The sequence below is a fragment of the Colias eurytheme genome, chromosome 3 (genome assembly GCF_061535395.1).
Source record: "Colias eurytheme isolate Ceu_HAF_F1 chromosome 3, ilColEury1 Martin Lab GWU primary, whole genome shotgun sequence".
NCBI classification, from domain to species: domain Eukaryota; kingdom Metazoa; phylum Arthropoda; class Insecta; order Lepidoptera; family Pieridae; genus Colias; species Colias eurytheme.
Window position 1 is genome coordinate 5,055,411 of NC_142982.1, and position 21,334 is coordinate 5,076,744.

The window sequence follows — 21,334 nt, forward strand, 5'->3', positions numbered from 1 at the left end:
ATGAAACGTTGCCGTCGATGGAAAATTATTGATAATTTTTAAAAACTGTCCAGATACAGATTATAGTTATTTCTCTTAATATATTTTTGTTATTGTATAGTATATTTCTTCTTAAGCAATAAATAAAGTGAGAAGTAAAAACTAAAAACATAAAAACAACACTTAACCTTTATTTTTCAAAGCACTCCGAGAAAACTTGGGCACTTCAAAAGTAAGTGTGTGAGGTCAACATATATAGAATTTATTCCACATTTACCTACCTTCATTATTTAAGTCTATTGAAACTTCCGTTGTTTTTTTAACAACGTCCGCTTCCAAAAAAGTTTGTCGCTTCGAATGAAAAAATATAATAATTGAAGGTCACAAAGGCAATTAAAATTTATATAATGTGAAACTTAGTGTTTTTACGTTGCTTTTTACAAGTCCTGATTACCTCTGTAGTCTTCATAGCCGTATAACAAATGATTTCCTGGTTTCAAATTATTAATTGTCTTGTGGCAGAAAATAGCGTTTGTATAATATTATTCAAATTATTGAGTAGGTATTATGATAATATTTTCCTGTCGACCACTCAGTGGTTATATCTATCTTATATTATATCTTATGCTTATTAATAAAACCAGTTTTTATGGTTCTAGAAATACGTAATAGGGACACAAAACACCTACACAAAACAAAATTTAACTTAAAAAACTTTTAGAAACTCACTATAATTAAAGAATGAAAGAAAAAGTTCTTAGGACTACGACAGGAGGATTGCTTTAAGCTATAAAAATTATAATGAATACTGAAAATAACATAATTACATTTTACCTTGAGTACATTAACCGCCTAACTTATTTGGGAAAACGTAGAAATAACTGGTTATACTTTAAAAGTGTATTATGTTTGACACAATCAAGCACAATTGAACTAACTAGTATTAGTAATAAATATATAATAAAAAATTTATTAATTTATTCTTCTGTTTTCACAGACTGGTCTATTTTGCTAAACTCGTTCAGTGCTAACATGAAACATCGCAGTAAGTTTTTTGCTCATCGCTCATAAAGATGCAAATGGTCTGCAGACGGATGTGAAGCCACCTGACCTGACTGGTCGAAACACAAGCTGAATAGACCGGTTTTACTCTAATAATGTGCGTGAAATTCTACGGAAGACTACACTTTAAATATCACTTGATCACCTTCCCGATATGAACTCGCCGGCTAGCGATGTTCGATATCGCACGTAAAACCGTCTTAGTTCCTTTGATGCTATCGTTTTAGCATTGTATTTGCTTTTGTTTGATATAGACTTTTTATGTTAGTGTTATTCACAAATATCTCAAATTTTATCAATGAATTATGTACCTAACAAACAATTTTACCGTTTTAGAAACACAATACTTCATTTTCGTATCACATGAATCTAAAATTACCAAATTAATTGTTCTCAAGGATAAAGTTCTAATTAAATCAAAACATCACTAAAGCTTTCATTTCTGGGTTTACATAATCTAACAAAGTAGGTATAATATTGAGAAATTTGAAGGCTGAAATTATTGCAACAAAATTATGCATTGTAGGTAGGTATATTCAATTAAATTTAGTGCAATCATGTTGTTTAGAGTTACATATAAATTAAGGTAACCTATTAAAAACTCGAATTTCTATTACCCGAATCTTAAAACCCCGAAAACGGTTGTTAGAACTTTTAAAAGACAGATGTAATGAATGACAAATTTTTAAAATTCCTATTTTAATGTCCCAGATGAATCAATTTCCAGATGAACCAAAACCAGATTTTTAAAAAGTATTTTTTTGTTTCCCGTATTCTCATAATACAGATCTCATTATACCAGATTCTCAGAATACTTTTTTTTGTTTCCCATCGTACCATTTTCCAAATAAACTATTGCCAAATTTTCATAATCTTTATAATTGGTTCCCATATAATCGTATAACAGATAAACTATTGCCAAATTTTCATAATATTTTTATTTGATTTCCATACAATCGTGATTACACCTTTACTATCGACTGAAAATAAACTTTGTCAGTAAGTAAATTTATGGTTTTACTTGTCCATTACAGACCGGTTTTAGTGTCAAAGTCGACTCAGTAGGTTAGGTTTGAACTACGACCCCCACGCTAGAACTGACTCGCTATTGTTTTACTTGCCTATTACAGAAAGGTTTAAGTATCAAATTCGACTCAGTAGGTTAGGTTAGGTTTGAACTGTGACCCCCCAGGCACGAGCCGAGCGAGCGAAGCTCGCGTGCCGCGGCAGCGGCCGGCGAGTGCGAGAGCCGACTCGCTATTGTTTTACTTGCTTAGTACAGAAAGGTTTAAGTGTCAAATTCGACTCAGTAGGTTAGGTTAGGTTTGAACTGTGACCCCCTACGCACGAGACGAGCGAGCGAAGCGAGCGTGCCGCGGCAGCGGCCGGCGAGTGCCAGAACCGACTCGCTATTGTTTTACTTGCCCATTACAGAAAGGTTAAAGTGTTAAAATCTATTCAGAAGGTTAGGTTAGGTTCGTGCTGCGTCCCCCTGGAAGGATTACGTTTTGCTGGATATCGTTTATTTGAATTTCAAAAATCTGGACATTGTTTGTCTGGATATCAATTAACTGTATTTCAAAAATTTGTGTTTTAAAAATCTGGCTTTCGTGCATATGGATTACGGTCATCTGGATTTTGTGCATTTAGATTTCGTATGTCTGGAACTCATTCGTCTGGATTGTAAAACGTCGTACAAATAAAGAAATGGGCAAATGAAATTCGGAGTTGCGATTATATGGCAAACAAAACTTCGAAATTTTAAAATTCGGGGTTATGAAAAAATGTCCAAACGTTTTCTGGATTATAATATTCGGAATATTCAAATTCGAGATTAAGATAGGTAACCATAAATTAAATTATTTTACCAACAGAATAACAGATAGGCGAAATTATCATTATTTTCACAAATCGTATCCAATAGTTCTAGTAGTTATACTAACTATATAAAAAAAAAACGTCTCGGTCAACTTGAACAGTTTTTGCACTCATGAATTCCATAGTCTTAGTCTATATGATCTGAAAAGCACAATTATCCCAGATTGAACGCGAAATACATTTATGATGAAATTCTGGTGCCAAGTTTATAGGCACTACCATTATTCAAATGTCACAACTCACAATACGCTTCCTTTGTCTACATCTCTAGTCTACCCTGTCTCAGATTGAACACGAGGTTAGATTACCGACCAACTATCTAATACGGAAACCTTAGTTACGCGAGAACTTAATCGAAATTTAACCATTATATGAAATGTATGTGTAGTTTTAATTAAATCTGATTCCTACGCTCGATTATAAGAACGATAAATTTTAATAGAGGTCACACTAGCATTTGTTCTATTAAAATATGAGGTAGAACATAAAGGTCATTGCTATCTTACTGCAAGGCTTTGAAATTATTAAAATACACTCTACCTTTATTATGTGATTGCAATTTGTTCTGTGTAAATACAATACAGGCTATATCCATACTAATATTATAAATGCGAAAGTAACTCTGTCTGTCTGTCTGTCTGTTACTCAATCACGCCTAAACTACTGAACCAATTTGCATGAAATTTGATATGGAGATATTTTGATACCCGAGAAAGGACATAGGCTACCTTTTATTGCGAAATAATATGTACCACGGGCGAAGCCGGGGCGGACCTCTAGTTTATTATGAATGAAGAATCAAAGATATTTTCCAAAGCACTGCAGGCGAACGTGCTAATAATATCTACTAGTTCACCTCTTTGCGTCAGCGCTGTCTGCACTATACTTTCGATTTCATAGTTGGCGACCTCGACGCACCACGCCTAACGTCGGCAGCTCCCCACAATCACATGCCATACTTGGTCGTGATCCTAAACTTCTTTTCGTTGCAAAAATATGTCTCTAACATTTCTTTGTTTATTACAGAAACTAGACATGTAAAATTGGTAGTAATAGCAACGAATAATATATGTACCGATAAAATATGTTTATCAAACAAGAAATAACGTTTATAAAATGATATTTTCTCCATTATCTTTGAGAAAAACAATGTTTTGTTTGCGTTTAATTAAAAAACTTTCTCGGATTATTATTATTTTACGAAGGTTATATTAAGTATGTTTTCATAAAGATAATTAATTTCCTTAAATGTTAAGGAAATATGTAGCTAAGAAAATTAATAACTTTTAATTTGTTTCAAATAACTTGTATTATTTTGGTAAACGTAGGTAAATCACAATTGATTAATATCTAATGACTAATACATATGAGAATTCAAGATTTAAACATACTACCTATAAATTTATAGAAATATAATCTACGTTGAAATTAAATCATGGATCACAATACATAGTAATCTTGCTTAAAATTTTAAATGTTGAGATTTTAATGGCGTAAAGCAATTTCTAAATGTAATTGGATGAATTGCTCCCATGGACGGGTTTTCCCGCCACTGTCAAATAAATTTATTACACCCGGTAGTCTCATGACGAATTTAAAAATTCGCACAGCGTCCGTATTTTAAGGCACAGAATCAAATAGAAATTGTCGCTTAAGGAATTGTAACTTAAAACATTATTAAATTAGTGCGGCTATTATCGCGCTCTTATTATAAATGCGGCACTTAGAGTCTGTACTTACTACTTACGCTGAAAAATGGATCATGACATAATTATTTCTGGAAAATGTATTGACTGAAATGTGGGGACTGTACTTTTTATCCTAGTACTACTTAGTCAAAAGTTATTAAATAATATTGCTTAAAGATTCAAATTTTTATCTCTAAAAGTTAAATTAATCTTAGCGCACAAGAAAACGTATAATCATCTGTCATAAAGGCTTATCAGACACATTAAACTAGATATAAAAAGTGCCAAGTTTCTGCTTTAAAAAATGTTTGCCAAAAGAATAGGTGCTTACAGCCAACATTTTCAGGACTATGACTCATAGAATTGCCTGTGTTTTACAACATAAAAGAAACCTATTAAGAATACTGAACCCTTGAAGGTTTCCTTATGTAATTACCATCATACAATACTATACGTACACCTTTGTATTAATTTTTATTTGTTATACTTAAATGTGTATAGTTTTGCATATTATTTCGATACAATAAATATTTATCTGTCTGATAAAATTCCAGTTTACAATTTTACACGAGCTTTTGTGAGCAATCGGAATACGATTCAATCTGCAATGTGATCGGTGAAAATTATTAAAACGTTATAACAGGTTTATAGTTGTCAGTTGTGTATTATTTTTTGTTTCTTTCGCTGACATTGAGGGAAATGCTCGTTGCCGTCGTTGGTTCCATTGCATTCACGGTTGTTGTGTAGATATAATAAAGTCAGAAAGTCTTTCAACGCTTTTGCTTTTCAGTCTTTAAACACTTTTGCTTTATCGACGTACCTACCTAATGGCGACGGAATTTCAATATCGTCGGCCCTCTCGGCCTGAGATTGACACAAAAAGTACAAAATAAGATATTTCATATCATGTGAAGAGCGAAGCCTCCGTCACGTACCAGGAAATGTTATAGAACTTTCTTCAAGTGTGTTTCGTAAAAGATCCGCGCATGTTACCAAGTAGGTATTGCAAGACGAACTTTGAGATGGTTTGAGAATGGATAATACATACCGGAACAAACATTTGAGTACGTACTTTTATGAAATTTCGCCGCTCATGAAATAGTATTACATGCGATATTAATAAAAAGACATTATACTTTTCGTTTACAACTGAGCGTAACTATATGTTTGACCAATGCCTTATTGACAAGAGTTAATGTTACAGTCAAATATTTATATGCAGAAATGATATACGCACACAGTCACAACTTCAATTGCATGGTTTAGCTATCGGAATTTCCTTTGTTAATACTATACTACTGCATGTAATGAAACCTTTTAACATTGGTGCGTACCGGAGCGCACCGCCCTGACAGGCGATCTTGTATACCGACACAAAAGAGATAAACCTTTTGTCATTGGGATCTCTATCTTTGATAGCATAAGCTCATACATATATATCATGCAGATGCACGTTTTCAAAGGGCATAAAATAAAAAGAACCAGTTTAAACAGCGAAGTTAAAGTTTGTATTTTATAGAAATGATATTCAGTTCTCTACATTTTTTGAATTGTTGCAGATTTACCATCTTCTTTAACTAATGTAGTAATTATATTTGCCAACAAATCGATGCGTGTCATATATTACGTTTGAATTTCATTATTATAATAGCATAAAGCCCATCTGTATGAGCAATACCTTCAAAATAATGTGCTTTTAATGTAACGCAATAAACTATTAACTTAACTAGCATTACGTCACCTTAAGATGCAATTATGAAATTTGTAACGACCTAAAGTTTCAACATTGAACCACTATTGTTTTAATGTACCAGTTTGTTAAGAACACAACCGTTAACATGTTTGAGTACATTGTGTTCTGCATGATAATGATCTAACACCTTGGCCACGGACACCGGCGGCGCGACCGACAGCGCGACGGGCGGCGCGGCAATTCGCGCGGCGCGGTAAGCATGCCACGGGCAGTTGCGTTCGCCGCCGCGACCAGTGTAGACGAGGAGACGAGATGGCTTTATCAAAGTTAGCTCGACGTTGTTTGGAGAGTAGCAGCTTTTTTGCTCAAGATTTAATGTTTGGAAGATATAGTGGAGTACACGAATTAAATAGAGATCGTGTTACAGACGGAGAATTCCACCAAAAATATGAAAAATATAGGCATGATGAAAAATTATGTTGCGGGTGGCTAGACTTCCAAATAGCTGGTCTAGCTAGAATTTCTGCAATAAAAGCTTCCGTCTCCATTTTCGCGAAAAAAAAACAAACTAGTTTAAATTAAGTTCGCTCCGGGAGTAGTCGCCGCGTCTGCCGCTCGACTCCGTGGCCTGCGCCGTAATAACTCATACATATTTTGTTTCGATCGCTAGTCGTGCCGCGCGATTCGCTCGGGGAAATTCGCCGGTCGTCTCGCTGGTCGCCGCTGCGCGTGGCATGCCCAGTACATTTCCATACATTTGATTCATTCGCAAGACGCACCGCCAGTCGCGCCGCGCGAATTTTCGCTATAGCGAATTGTCCGTGGCCAGCACGTAACGTTGGTCTGGCGGTGTGGGTAAAACAAATGTTCGTGGTCAAACGGCGAATTTACATAGCACAGGAGGGACAGTTATGTGACATGTCATACTGTTTCTAAGCTCGTAAACTAAATGAATCTTCGTCTGGGAATGTAAATTGTATCTCAAAATGTTCATAGTTGAAAGGCTTCGCTATGTGGCTATTCATGTGATACCGTCCGACCGATGCCCTTTTAACTGCGTGATAGCTTGTGCAGTCAGTTCCACGGCGAGAAAAGCTAGATAATAAAGTGACAATAAAATTCCAATACAAATTATATTATTAAAATAACGTAGAGCAAGATATAAACATTATTATAATGATAATATCCCTGACACAGTTTCGTTTTTACAATGTTTTATATTTTATCGATTTGGTAACGACGTGTAAAAAATTAAAGAATGTCTTAAACACGTTTTCATACAAATTATTGAAGTTTTATAATACTTGATTAATTAATTGGCTAACATATAAGTATTATATACCTATGTAGGTATTAAAATAACATACAAATGTTAAAATCTTAAATAATGTAATAGAGTCATTCTCTATAGCATGAGATCTCAATTTGACAAACGGATAATAATATGGATTCCTTATTGTGCAGATTTTATTGTATATTATTGAAGTGAAACTTCTTTATCGGGGTTGGAAAAAAATTTAGTGTAACATTTTTTCGTTACGCGTGACATTTTTCCGTTACGCGCCATCTTTTTCTTATCCCTACCACGCGTGATTCGACGTATTTCTGTAAAGTTGCATATAGTAAATTATTTTTTGAAAAATAAGGTCATAAAGAAGTTTCACTTCTTACGTGTGTACACTAGTACACGCACACATTTTTTTCTTTCCTAAGAAATAATGTCAATCTTACTGGTCATCTATATTGTAAGCCCCTGTTCACACGATTCAGTTGCCAAATATTCGACTCTACATAGCATGGCGGCGCAATGCAGCTTTGTGCTCAAAATTTCATAGACGTCAGCGCCTTTGACATGGTAAATCAATTATAAAATGGCTACTGGCTAGGCTGTACTGGTCATCGAGACACTGTATGGCGTATCCAGCAAACGGTGCGTGTGAAAAGGGTCTTAGGGTGCCACATTCCTCGCGGCCAAGCGGTCGCATACCGCCTCCCCGTCGCCGGCGACCGTTGACCGCCATTTCGTAAAAACCTCACGCAGCGCAATGTCCAACCTTACGAAAATTACTTTTGAAATATCGCTCTGAATTTTACTTACTTGTATTAATAATTTTGTCATGTTTATGGGGAAATTCTTTTAACAGGGTTGAATTCATAGGTTGAATTGCTCTTAATTAAATTGAGACAGGTAGATAGTAATTTTATTAATTCGTAACTTTTAATATATTTCAAAAATAGATGTTATGATTGCCGAATACACGTTTGTCTTTTAATGTTATGCAAAAAAAAACAATCAATTCGATCGAAAACGTTAAAAATCTAGTTTATAAAACTCGTATTTCTACCAAATTACATCAGCGATCGTTATATCATATTCCTGTGAGAACATTAAAAAAAATATCCGAACCGCAATATTAGGGCGATAAAAGTTACCGTAAATTGATATTATATAAAATATGTAAATTTCATAAGCCCAATGAATGAAAAAATGCGAATATTGTTCTGGGAAAGTGAAAAAACTGGTTAGAAAGTATTTATTCGCTACCTATTGATGTTTACATTAGAAATCTGTGAAACACAAGTGTTACTTTCTCACAGTCTGTGTCGAGTTGGGAATGTTTTGTGTGGTAATATGCGCTGGTGCTTGTAATAGCTGAACGAACATAACCTTGTTATTACTCAATTTCTTTAAAGGCCACGGTGACATTGCTACAATGTTCGCACTGAAAAGGGTTGTTACCTCGTAAAATTGTTGGAATAATAACTAATTCGGGTCAAAATTAGAATTTAATTTTCATTTCATTTCGCATATTCACGTGGTAATAGAGATAATTAAGTTACAAAATGATTCCAAACCGAATGTATTGCAGTACAGTTTAATCTATAAAACATTAAAACAAATATGCTTTGAATGAAACGCAGAAAGTCTTAATTAATAATGATAATAATTAAATGTAAACATTAATTTCTACCTTTAAAATGTTTAATGTGTGATTGTATTCATTTTTTCATCTTTCTAATGCTGATGAGAGAAAGAGAAATTAATTTTATAATAGGTATGCACCATACTTTTGTTAAAATATAATCCACGATAACAATTTATATGCGAAAATAGAAAGAAGTAAAAAAATAGTAGAAGAAAACGAAAAACGAAATATTTTAAGAAGGTTTATCGTAAAATAAGCACTTAATGCTTATGTTCACCAAATAGGTATATATTATTTTCATTATATACCTACTTAAATTGGGCCGCTTTGTTTATTATTTTATAAATTTCATCTAACAATTCAAAACCATTCGGTGAGATCTTTTGCAATCGCCCAAAAAGGGATGAGAAATATTGGTGATAAAAAACGCCTTTTTTATCGCAAAACCGTAAATTATGGATGCTCACCTTTTATCCTGCTCTCCCTTGTTTGTCTGAAAATTTATATAGATAAATGCTGAAACGGCGGGAGGGATAGGCTTTTAACTGTTATACAAGGGTTTCATTAAAAAATAAGTATATATTCTGCCATTCAATCAACTTTGATCCATACTGTTGATACAGATAATTGAATGTCACATGTAAATAATCAAAGAAATAGACTCATTCAGGCAATTACACGGTTCAACGACCTTAATGATTCTGTCACTACATTTGAATTTGGTTTTTTAACCGCCCTCTATAAATATACATTGTTGTTGAAGTAAAAGTGACCAAAGATTATGGAATTGTATACTGTATCGTATTGTATCGTAATGTGTTAGTGGTTTCTACCTAATTTATGTTTTCTCTGAGAGGCAGTAACATATTACATTTATGAATAGTAAATATTGTGTACTATGTATGTTGTAAATGTAATGTAGGAAGACTCATCTTTCAACATTAACCGTTATAAGCAAAGTCTCTACTACATGACCCATTCTGGAGACCTTAAGATGACTAAGCAAGTAATTATAAGTTCTAGAGTGGGGAACAGTTAAGAAAACACCGATTTAGAAAATAATTTTATTCAACACGCACTCTACTATATTCTGGAGACCTGATGATGACTAGGGTGGAGAACATCTCAACTACAGAGATATAAAAGATGGAGTACATTATTTGACGAAATTCTATAGAACGGCCTCTACCATGTCATGGTGTATCTAATGGTAATGGTGACCAGGCAAATGTATTTAGCGTTCTTTGTATATCTCTTCATACCTAGTAGGAATATATGCATGCAACCTACACACACCGAAAAAAATAGGGGAACGGACAAGAAATCACGTTTTTTTCGACTTGTTATGTATTTTGTAGTTAGTTCGGGGTTAATTTTTTAAATCCCTTAATTACTCCTTGCCGATTTCGGCTACAGCGACTGCTATGTGTCGTCGTTATGGTGGGTCAACGTCTTTGAAGGATGACGAGAAAAAAAATGTGTTTCGATTTTTAAACATTAAAATATTATACCCCTTTAAGAGTTTGCTGAAAATATTATAACGTGTTTTAAACTGAGTTTATTTTTTTCTACTGTTTATCTTTGAACACATTACAAAATGAGTGATTTTCCTGCGACTGAAGTTACCAGAGCCTATGACTATGACTGATATGGGTCATACCTTCCGTTCAAAGAATACAGTGTTAGTTGTGTCGGTATCTATGGTCTATTAAAATGTTCAACGCTATAGTTACATATTATGTTGGCGCGGGCAAGGAAGAAATTGGGCAACTTGGAATTGGTTTTATAAGGGTGCAAACTTGGATAATTTATTTTGTTGTGGCTTTGGAAAAAATGCATGTGACGTGTGTAGATCAGTACCACCATGTCATGGCAACAGGAAAATCATAGTACAGTTGAAGATTAAAGGTATTCGAGACGGAAATAAAACCGACCCAGTACGAGTTAGACTCGCGCACTGAGGGCTCCGATCAAATCTATTTTTTATGATGTTGTAACTTTAAATTTATGTTTTTTAGCATTGTTTCCATTATTTGTGTCTATAAGACATCGCCGACATCTGATTAAATCTGATATTTGTTTGGATTACTAGGCCGAACGTTGATTTAACAAGCATCACTCACGACGTCCAACTAGTTAACGAATTTATAGCCCTTGAACAGAGCGGATAGAACGTTCGGCATATTGTTGGATGACGAGTTGTTCTTTATTCATTCAATTAAATGTGGTCATTCAATAATCGCTCTAGTCTTCAATCAAATAGCAGATTCCTCCAGATGACTGCGACATATTATCTAGTATCTTATTAAAATCCTCCGATTAAACAGATTTTCCAGAGAGTTGACGTCTTCAGAAGTGTTTTCGCTTTCGTGAAGTAAAAATTTAACAAAAAAATAATATTGAAAAAGCTTTCGTTTTTCTTATAAATATATTTATAATGACGCCTTATTTGATTATTATTATCCCGAATGTTGGGTTGTAGAATAAAAACGCCTTCGTCACAATTCATATTTTATTATTCCTTCACTTGGTACATTCACTTGATAGTTTTCTTAAATCTTACATAAATCACAAGGCACGGCTATGGCACTTATAGACCGCACTGGTCGGCTGTTTAAGATCAATTGGCTCGCTGATCGTCTCTTCAAAAAATGTAAGCGATCGACTGACAACTAACCAACTGGAGGGGAGGTTAAGTTGTCAGGCGGTAGATTATAAATACCAGAAAACCTTGTCGATAGAAATGTTCTATGTATGATTTTAAAATTTGTAACACGAATCTATTTCTTTTTTCCTCGGAGAGTCACTGCAAAGGAATTATTGTTATATAATTTATATTTTTATGAATCACTAGCTTTCCGCCGGCGGCTCCGCCCGCGGTTTCAAAGAAAAACTCGCATAGTTCCCGTTCCCGTGGAATTTCCGGGATAAAAATAAAATATACGATAGAACAGCAATTAATCTTTTTTAAAAAATATTCAAGGCACAGGGAAAGTCTGGTTACTGTTTTATAGGTATGTGTTTTCTGATAATATTTTGCTGTCAAAAATTATCAACACTGGATATTATTCAATGACGCCTTTCAAAAACAAAACTAATTTACAAACAGATTTTTATATCTTTACATACCTATTTTTAACTTTCATTTCATGAACTGCTCATGTAAATACCTATTACAATCTGGTTTAATTTAACAAAACATTCAATTCGGTGAATTTTAGCGTTATTTTGCAAAAAAAACCGCACGTACAGTCCCCCGTCCGATTCGAACTGACACCGTCAAATTTCGTCGAAAATATGCAATAAAGGTGAGGTTTTATGTGGGTTTTATTATAAATTCGAGTTTTTTCTTGATAATTTAACAATAATAATGAAAATTGAAAAAACAATCAATACAAATTGTTACAAATATCATAACATATTTTTTGGTATAAATTTAATGTATAAATATGTAGCCGTTTTCCTAACAAAATGCGTTTTATGTTCAAAAAGGGGTTGATTTGTATGTATTTTTTTTATGTTTAGGCCGTTCTAAACTGAAAAGTAAACAATACACTTTGTTAATTATATCCTTGAGTATCACATATATTTTTTTTAAGACAATCGTACCAACAGTTTCCTCAACAAAATTCAATATGTATAAGGTGTTTTTCGGTTTTGACCATAGTGATCCCCTTCATATTTATTATTACGAATCATCTGCTATTGAATACGAATCAAATTGTATTTACCTTAAAAGGTTTGAAATATTTTACTTATTACAACAATAACAAATTACTTACGTAACTTTACTTATACTTAAGTATATGTTAGCATGTATGTTTACAAACATGCTAATATACAAAGATATGTTTAAAACTCAAATAGAAATAATGGGAGGAAAGAAAAGGCATACAGGCACCTAGTTAAATTTCTTTGTTTCAATTAATTTTGATATTATTAGGAGCACTGTTTCGAGTAGATTCGACTTATTAAAAATATTTTAGACTATTTTATCCTCTTAATATTTTCTTTTATCTTGATGCTTATATTACTGCAAGAGTTGTTAAACATTGTTTATCAAGTAAAAAAAGTCGTCCGTGCCACTTGTGTAGTTAAAGTTTTAAAATGAAAAAAGTTTTCGCTCAAAAGTTCCTTGTTTTCCACACTTTTATTTAACCTTGTTGGAGCGATTCTTCGAGTGAATCTCTCTCAACAGTAAACATTAATAAAATAGAGTGAAATGTAATCGCAAGTTAAAAGTGGATCCAAATAGACATTATTACGCCTGCTGAATCCGAAATCTTAATGATCATTAAGAGAATTTGTCAAGTGCAACTTCTATTTGCTTCATTAGTGAACCGCATTTAATTTAATTCCGATTACATAATGTCTGCGCGTCTAATTGCACCGGTGTTTAATCGATCTTATTAATAATCAGTTTTTGACAAAATATTTTATCGAATAATTAACAATGTTATTGAAATTCATTCAATGAATATTAAATAGTATATCTACTGTAGTTACTTTAAACGTAGATTTACTTAAAAAAATACAAAATTTAAGTATCTATCCATACTAATATTATAAATGCGAAAGTAACTCTGTCTGTCTGTCTGTTACCCAATCACGCCTAAACTACTGAACCAATTTTCATGAAATTTGGTATGGATATATTTTGATACCCGAGAAAGGACATAGGCTACTTTTTATCCCGGGAAAATGACGCAATCCCGGATTGACCCGAAATGACCCACGGGAACGAGAACTATGCGGGTTTTTCTTTGAATGCGCGGGCGAAGCCGCGGGCGGAAACCTAGTAAACTATAAACTTACCTATGGTTAACCAGCCTAAAATTATTATTTAGATTGTATAACCTAAACAAAATTATGTCATGAAAATGCAATCCAGTCTATCTTTTTGAGTTCTGAAAATTTGTTAAAATTCACCAACTGTAACTGTAATCATGGTTCAAGACACACAAAAATGTGTATAAAATTAAAAAAATAACTCATGTTGAAAACGTGTTCCAGCCTTAAGCTCCTTATACGAAATGAGTTCCGAAATGAGTAAAAAGGATTCGAGCCCGAGTTTAATTTAACATCCGGAAAAATATTCTAAATACCAAAAGCCTGAATATAGTCTTATATCTATTATACATTTTATCTCGACATATTTTTAAATTAAAAGTATCTAGATCCTGGAACATGAAGTACATTTCAAAATCGAACATTTAGGTACCTATTTATTTCTTGACTCTGTAAGCTTTCGAATCGTCAAAATACAGAAATAAATAATTTACGCCCGGTTTGAACACCCAATTTTACAAGTTGTGTATAATATAAAAATAATTTCACCATAAATCTGTCAACATTACGGAATATTTCTATGAGAAAGTACTTCATGTTAAAGTTCTTCAAAAAATATAGGTATAATTAAAAGCACTTTCTGCAATAGCAATACATACTACACTTAAACGTCGAATGCATAAAGCCGCAGCTATCAGCGCAGCTTAAACAAATTGCTTCGAACTGAACGGAAAAATAAACGCTTCTAATTGCCATGATCTATTCGAAGAACCTCTGACTATTCAATACGACTTCACATAATGAAATGCGAGAAAATCTACAGCCAGGGAATTAAAAAGAACTCCATTTTAAAAGAGTTTTAGTAAATAAATGAGCGTTGCTTTCGAGTGGCGTTTATTGCCTTATCTCAAGGAGAATAATAGCATTATATCCCGGACAAAACCCGTATAGTGTCTTTGAACTTAAGCAAGACATTTTGGAAGTACGCCAATACCATTGCTTCAGGCTTCGCTTGGACCAAAGTTTGTTCTGAATTTTACCAAATTGCGGTAGGTATATATGACGCTCTACTTTTAAAATAGCGCAGATTACTAAACAGCTGATGGAATATCAAATTTAATTATACAATGAACTATTAAACTAAAGGTAGTTTGTTAAAACAATTTAAACTAATCTAAGCCAGACGTCGAATCGTCAAACCAAACTGTTAGTTGTTACTAAACCGATAAGTTATTAATGTCTAGATAAAATATAGGAATATTAAAGTTGTAATAAATGTGTCGAGATGAGATCATGATTATTAAACGATTTTGGCAAGGTTCTTTACTACTATTCAAAAAGCCCAAAGCAGAATGAGTCATAATGGGAAAATAAAATGAGAAAAGGCGATTACCCAGTAACATTTTTTTTCGAGTGACGTCATTATAACAATCAACAATTATCAACATTTTAGAAATTATTTTGCCGGCAATATTGAATTCTAACGGAATGAGTATGTTAATATGGAAGTATATAATATTGTGAATTAAATAACAAAGTTTGTTAGAAATTGTAATAGAATACTTAGAAAGTTTCCACGGCAACCCTTATAAGCTATTGTTAAGAAACAAGTTCCCAAGCTGGCTACGATCATGCGAGCAATACAGCTCATATTTATGAGTAAGAAATAATTAATCATATTCCGCGCACATCTGAGTCCTTCGGTCCTATTCACTCACAGAAAGTGGCTCACGTAACAAAGAACGGTAACCCAATACGTGACAAGAAATATGAAGTATTGGATGCTTTACAATATTCTATTGTGGTAGACCCATTTACCACTTAATTGGTTCCGATGGATCCACAGTCATTCGTGACGTCGCTGGCGTGTCGCGGGTGAAATCGCGGATCTGCTTTGTGAGCCAGTAGGCGCTGCGATACGAGCCATTCATCACGATCATACCCTAACGTGCAAGCAATGAAATAATCACGCAACCTTCTGAAACGTTATGAAATGTATTACAAATCGGTAACGGCATATAAGTCAGGTCAAGTATATAAACAACGATAACAAGGCGCATTACAATGTAACAAAAGCTATAAACGTGAGCTCATGAGATCACCTACACAGGAAACTCGAAGCATTCCGTTTTTATTGCATTACATGTCCTTTATAGATTGAACTAGTTTAAGATCGCAAAGGTTCTTTGTCATTTTACATTTCCTTCACCGCTCCCTCATACGAGCGGAGAGGGTGTAAACGTCATTCGATGGCATTATTACTAGTCTGTGCTATTGTGCGTTCGCTATTCTACACAAAGACACTCTGTTGAATAATGCATACAAATAAGCTTTGGCTTGAGGCCGACCGCAAATGCCCTAAAGCCCTCTAGACGCCCGAAAATTAAATAGCTTTTCAAAGATGTTGATATCATGACTTCTCCAGCATACAAATAGTTTTTCAGGAATGATTTTAAAATGTCTTTTAATTTGATGAAAAATATAATTGATTAACTTCTAATTCATTGTCTCTAAGAATGGTAATTGGAAAATCGGTACTAAGAGAATAGGATTTTAAATGCGTGGATTTGTCTACGAAGGCGGATGAAATCAAGCGACCTCGGGTAAGACCTTCTGAGTCATCCAAACAGAACCATCTGCCCACAAACTATGCTAAGCAGTTTGTTATTAACATGAATTATCAAACGAAAATAATCTACCCCAACTTATTACCAACGTAAAACATATTATTTTTGAGAATTGTGTAAATTGTATAGGTACCTAACTATTTAGATTGTAGAGCTATTTATTTTTATTTTTTTCGTTTTAAAATAAATATGTCTCCTTTTATTTTGTTTTCTTTAAAAATATTTAAGATATACCGTGTATCGCTGACCTAAAAATGTTGGTTGTGTTTTTACATACTCAAAGTTATTGGATTTTTACAATATTAAAATTAAATGCATTTGCGTTCCTAATGTTTTTTTCACGAACGTGTGTATTTATTGACCGTGAAATATTAATTAGTATTTTTATATTACTAGATTTAAGCATTTATAATATATGGTCCGGGAGCCAGCAGCAGATTTTATGACCAAGTTCCTCTCAAGCGGTAATTAGTAAAATGCATCAAAGTATAGTATTATGAAGCCTCGTGAACGTCAGCTGGAGCTCGGTTGGGGGGAAGAGCGGTTGTAGCCTCCCGTATCAGCTGACGGTTTTTCCACCAAGATACAGCCAGCTGACATTTATATTTATCCACAGTTACATATAAGGTATCATCAGGTAAATTTTTGTTTGAGAGGAAATAACGGAAAATAAATTTTTCTTTAAATTTAACTTTCATGTTCGAGACACCAGCTGACGTATAATACACCATGTTGTAACCAGCTGACTATTTTTTTTCGTTGAGATATTGGGTTAGCTACAATTTGACAAATTTTTAGCTGAGAGGAAATGAATGAATGAATGTATTTTTTTTCCTATGTGCGTGGGAGGCACCCCCCCAACCGAGCGCCAGCTGACGTTCACGAGGCTTTATAATACTATACTCTCATGCGTCTGACGAATTATCTCTTGAGAAGAAATAGTTAACCAAATTTGCACCTGGCTCCCTAACCAATAGTCTTATCTTTATTATTAAGTACATATTATATGTAATCCAAAAGAATGTTTTTAAGAAAATGTTTATCAATTAAATTTTTAATTTTATCAGTTACAATTTTACATAATATAATAAGTAGGTACGTCCTAGGAGCTAAATGTTATTTTCTCAACAAGCAGTTCGTTCCAAAGCATTCCATTCTGACTACTCAATGCAAATTAACTTGACGAAGCCGGATCTCTCTGGTCAATGTGTTATATAAAACAACTTGTTTACATACAGTCGAATAAAAATTTTAAATGCCACCTTACCGACGAATAATTGTTAAGTCAAACCTTTTAAATTTAAATATTTTGAGAATTTTCGTAGCTTTGTAGACAATGTAGAGTTTCCTTGTACTTTTTCCTATTGTTACAATTATTAACTGTGTAACAATATGTTTTATGTTTTGTATTGCGTCAGTTTTCATTAATAATAATTTTGTCAACAAAACCACTACCTGCTATTGTGCCCAAAATATTGACGTTAACTTTAACAAATTGGATCCTCTGTTTAATTACGTGAATGATTGCTTTTCGTGGTCAATAATGCTCCGTGCGTTTACCGATATTAATTAAATGTCAAATACACATGATTTTGAACATTATATACTGACTTGTGTGTACCAACCGATAATTTTCATAATTAATATGAAATAGTTATAGGCTTTATCATTTAACGTGAAATTACTATAGTAACATGAATGAATTATTAATAATTTCTAATAGACGATGTTTTGATAATTTATACAGATTGTTATAAGATCTTTTGAACACTCCATTTCAATTACCTACTAAGTAAATAATTGACCGGTAACAATATTAATGAGAAAATAGATTTACGGGCTAACGCCCTATCGCCTAAACCTTTATCATTAATTGACTTTTAAAATCTCCTGTTACCAAAGATTAGAAAAACGTTTCAGAATTATTTTATCGTAGTTGATCTTTCAGTATTTTCTTTAATTTAATATAATATACTACCTGTCACAATAATACAGATACTGCAAAAAAATGCAGTGCGTAACTTGCATCTCATAATATGTGAGTTACAGAAGCGTATTCAGCATCTTAAAATTGTGCATATTATCAAAATTATTCTGTAGTTAATAGTGTTATGTATTATATCTATCTTTCTATATATTCATTCTAATGTATTGTGATTTCTAGAAGCCAAGAATGAATGCGACCTTACTCTTTAATTAATAGGGCAAAATTGAAAGTATGTATTTATTAATATAGGAAATGACAATTATTATTGCAATGTTATGTTAGTTTTTACATAAATTAGGAATAATAAGTTGAGAATAATAATTCAAAGTCGTTGAGAAAGCGTTGTCCTTCAAATAAGCTCTACATAGAGCCGGAATTATACCTAGATAACTGCTTGTAGATACGTGTCGATGCAATTGTTAATCCTTCGCAAAAATGTTTCTTTTCTCACTAATAGCGGCCTTCCTTTGAACCCAGCTAAGAATTTCCTTTGAGATAGAGGTCATCTTGCTTCGTATTTCCTACTTGGTAATTAAGTTCGTTAGGGAGTTCAAATGTCCGCTCTCTTAAATTGCTCTCTTTTTTCGTTGGTACCCGAAAATACTTGATTTATTTATAGATAAATTCGTAATTAATCGCGTGAAGGCGATAAATCTTTTAAGATTTTTTGTCATGCTTACCTATTTGATTGGTGCTTTGTACTAATCCAACTACTAAATGCCAATTTTGGTTTCTAAAACTTACAAAAATCGAGATTTGTTTTGTTATGAACATTACAAAATCATGAATTGTTGCTTTGATGAAAATTGAAAATTATGAACAGAATTGAAATTTGAAATCTGAACTTAAAGTTAGAGCTTAATTAAATTTATATATATGTAACTTATATAACTTACCAAAAACGCCTGTGACAATCCAATTGAAAGAAAAATAAAAGAAAACACAACAATAAACACAGTCCAAACACCACGGTTACGAAATTGTATAAAATAAAATCACCAGAGCCAAACAAGAGTCGCACAAACAATTCGCGGACGGCACTATGCAAGAAATTCGTGTGCTTTCAGCGAGGTGCCGCGATGGGAAGCAGTGCCGCAACGTGCGGTTACGCGGTCATAATCAATTCGAGTATGTTGTAATATTTACGTAATTTTTTCAGGCTGTCAGATGGTCGTGCGATCTAGTACCGCTTCATTCGAGTGTACCACTCCCGGTGAACGTACGCTCCGCACTGCTGCCCGTAACACCGAAAGGTCGTTCGTTACCAACATTCTCTTTCCGCGCAAGCCTCTCGAGTTAAAGAGGGACGGCGCACAACTTGGACCACATACGCGCGAGCCAGAGAGAGACGCACGCTAACCTCCAAGGGAAACCCGAATTCGAGTCTTGATAGTTTCAACTTAAATCGTGCTTTGCCTTTGTGAATTATTCGAGATATTCGTAGTTGCACAAATATGTGAATAAACGGATATGTTGTAAAACTGGCAATTGTTGTGCACAATCAAACACGACAATGTAATTACTTAAATTTTTCTCATTCACTAAATTGAGTATTGGCTAATGGAAACTTATAATTGAGTGGGAAGCTCTACAATAGAGCTAAGTTAAAAACTGACAGATAACTAAGTGTTCAAAACAAAATTGAACTAGTTAATTATGTTTATGAATCCTAAACAAGTTTTTGGTAGGTTCTAACCATTTATAGATGGATATAATATTTTAGTGTTTATCTCCAAATTTTATGATAATGCATATTTTTGAAAAAAAATTTTGGACGATTGGACTATTCATGTTTTTGTTTTTTCAAAATATATAACTGGGTAATAAAATTATACTTTATCAGTTTTTTAAGGAAAAACCAGTTCAATAGATACATATAGGTTATAGAATAAGCTCTACCTATTTGTACGCATAAGTCTTTTCTCAAAAACTATGCCAATTTTTAAGTAAAATTCTTAAAATATGTATGTTGTATGTTTTATACCTCATTCAAGTGAAATAAATATGTGCGTAACTTTAAGTTATAATAACGGCAATATACGATTTATGAGATTTAACACCTATGATTGCAGCTCTTCTAAAGCATGATCACAGATAATCTTCTTTATATATAAAAATGAATCGCAAAATGTGTTGGTAAGCGCATAACTCGAGAACGGCTGAACCGATTTCGATAATTCTTTTTTTATTATATTCCTTGAAGTACGAGGATGGTTCTTATGTAGAGAAAACGTAAACATGTACCACGGGCGAAGCCGGGGCGGACCGCTAGTATAATATAATAATACTATGCTTGATAAAAAATTGTGATAAGTTAGCGAAGAAACACTTAAACGTTTTATTTTGTTTGATGAAATAAACCAGTAAGTTTCCAATACAAAGAAGATTGGCGGTCTGTCCAACAAATATTTTTAGGGATTTCTTTCTATTTTCTTCATTTTCACTTTCGAAGGCTATTGACGTTTTCCAAGCTTTGAACTTTCTATACATATAAGTAATCATTTGTTTACTGTCACTTTATTCACTCATTTAAACATAATATTATTTTAATAGGTTAATAATTAAAGTTATAAATTTATTATACGACTCGACCAATACGAATTTAAGAAATCAATTAGCTATTCTTGCCTTGTAGTTTAAAAGTTCTTTATGCATGTATTCTTATTTCAATATACATGTAATGTATTTTCTCTCAAGTACCCATT

General features: G+C 33.3%; 1 protein-coding gene across 1 annotated transcript in view; it reads right to left on the reverse strand.

Moving 5' to 3' along the window:
- The window catches only part of LOC149909546 (uncharacterized), a 46,357-nt gene extending 26,481 nt beyond the window's left edge, over window positions 1-19,876 (reverse strand). Inside the window, exon 1 of the mRNA XM_090119566.1 lies at window positions 19,526-19,876. The gene's annotated coding sequence lies outside the window, so the exon portion shown is untranslated. The remainder of the gene's footprint in view (window positions 1-19,525) is intronic.
- Between the last annotated feature and the right edge of the window lie 1,458 nt (window positions 19,877-21,334).